The sequence below is a fragment of the Trachypithecus francoisi genome, unplaced genomic scaffold, assembly GCF_009764315.1.
Source record: "Trachypithecus francoisi isolate TF-2019V2 unplaced genomic scaffold, Tfra_2.0 Contig00221, whole genome shotgun sequence".
In the NCBI taxonomy this organism is placed as follows: Eukaryota; Metazoa; Chordata; class Mammalia; order Primates; family Cercopithecidae; genus Trachypithecus; species Trachypithecus francoisi.
Genome location: NW_022680511.1, coordinates 153,075 through 155,540, shown reverse-complemented (window position 1 = coordinate 155,540; position 2,466 = coordinate 153,075).

Here is a 2,466-nt window from a genome sequence, read left to right as displayed (position 1 = left end):
TTATTTTGCTCGTTAGTTGATGCAGTTTCTTCCTAGCCTCGATGGTCTTTACATTTTGGCATGTTTTTGCAATGGCTGGTACCGCTTGTTCCTTTCCATGTTTAGGGCTTCCTTCAGGGTCTCTTGTAAGGCAGGCCTGGTGGTGACAAAATCTCTAAGCATTTGCTTATCTGTAAAGGATTTTATTTCTCCTTCACTGATGAAGCTTAGTTTGGCTGGATATGAAATTCTGGGTTGAAAATTCTTTTCTTTAAGAACGTTGAATATTGGCCCCCACTCTCTTCTGGCTTGTAGAGTTTCTGCCGAGAGGTCTGCTGTTATTCTGATGGGCTTCCCTTTGTGGGTAACCCGACCTTTCTCTCTGGCTGCCCTAAGATTTTTTCCTTCATTTCAACTTTGGTGAATCTGGCAATTATGTGTCTTGGAGTTGCTCTTCTGGAGGAGTATCTTTGTGGCGTTCTCTGTATTTCCTGAATTTGAATGTTGGCCTGCCCTACTAGGTTGGGGAAGTTCTCCTGGATGATATCCTGAAGAGTGTTTTCCAACTTGGTTCCATTTTCCCCCTCACTTTCAGGCACCCCAATCAGACGTAGATTTGGTCTTTTTACATAATCCCATACTTCTTGCAGGCTTTGTTCATTTCTTTTTCTTCTTTTTTCTTTTGGTTTTCTCTTCTCGCTTCATTTCATTCATTTGATCCTCAATCGCTGATACTCTTTCTTCCAGTTGATCGAGTCGGTTACTGAAGCTTGTGCATTTGTCACGTATTTCTCGTGTCATGGTTTTCATCTCTGTCATTTCGTTTATGATCTTCTCTGCATTAATTAGTCTAGCTGTCAATTCTTCCACTTTTTTTTCAAGATTTTTAGTTTCTTTGCGCTGGGTACGTAATTCCTCCTTTAGCTCTGAGAGGTTTGATGGACTGAAGCCTTCTTCTCTCATCTCGTCAAAGTCATTCTCTGACCAGCTTTGATCCGTTGCTGGCGATGGGCTGCGCTCCTTTGCAGGGGGAGATGCGCTCTTATTTTTTGAATTTCCAGCTTTTCTGCCCTGCTTCTTCCCCATCTTTGTGGTTTTATCTGTCTCTGGACTTTGATGATGGTGACGTACTGATGGGGTTTTGGTATAGGTGTCCTTCCTGTTTGATAGTTTTCCGTCTGACAGTCAGAAGGACTGTCTGTTGGTCTGTTAGAGATTGCTTGAGGTCCACTCCAGACCCTGTTTGCCTGGGTATCAGCAGCAGAGGTTGCCGAAGATAGAATATTGCTGAACAGCGAGTGTACCTGTCTGATTCTTTCTTTGGAAGTTTCCTCTCAGGGGTGACGCCACCCTGTGAGGTGTGGGGTGTCAGACTGCCCCTAGTGGGGGATGTCTCCCAGCTAGGCTACTCAGGGGTCAGGGACCCACCTGAGCAGGCAGTCTGTCCGTTCTCAGATCTCAACCTCCGCGTTAGGAGATCCACGGCTCTCCCCAAAGCTGTCAGACAGAGTCGTTCGGGTCTGCAGCGGCCCGCTCTTTCCCCTAATGGACTGCAGCTGTGCGCTGTCCGCAGAGGTAGAGTCTACAGAGACAGGCAGGCTTCCTTGAGCTGCTGTGAGCTCCACCCAGTTCGAGCTTCCCAGCGGCTTTGTTTACCTACTTAAGCCTCAGCAATGGCGGGCGCCCCTCCCCCAGCCTCGCTGCTGCCTTGCGGATAGATCGCCGCAGAAGGCTGTGTTAGCAGTGAGGGAGGCTCCGTGGGCGTGGGACCCTCCCGGCCAGGTGTGGGATATATTCTCCTGGTGTGCCTGTTTCCTAAAGCGCAGTATTGGGGTGGGAGTTACCCGATTTTCCAGGTGTTGTGTGTCTCAGTTCCCCTGGCTAGGAAAAGGAATTTCCTTCCCCCTTGCGCTTCCAGGTGAGGCGATGCCTCGCCCTGCTTCAGCTCACGCTGGTCAGGCTGCAGCAGCTGACCCGCACCGATTGTCCGGCACTCCCTAGAGAGATGACCCCAGTACCTCAGTTGAAAATGCAGAAATCACCGGTCTTCTGTGTCGCTCGCGCTGGGAGTTGGAGACTGGAGCTGTTCCTATTCGGCCATCTTGTTCCGCCCCCGCATGTGTTTAATTTAAAAATAGCATCATATTTTAAATGTATATCTTTCGTGCCCCTTTTATGCAACATTATGTTTATGAGAGCTAACCTTTTGCTGCATGTAAAATTGATTCCTTATTTCTGACTGTTGTATACTACTTCACCTACCTAATGACAGACATTGTAGATACTCCACTCCTTGTTCCCCACAGCACCACTTCAGTAAACATTCTTTTATGTATCTCCTTTTGTATTTCAGTAAGCTTCTCTTGGCATATAATCCCAGGCATGAGGCCACCTTTCTTATCTTCTACCCATTTTCCTAGTGGAATGTCTCTCTTAATGTGCTAATTAGAAGAGATTTCTTGCTCATCCTAGATATTACTTTTTTGC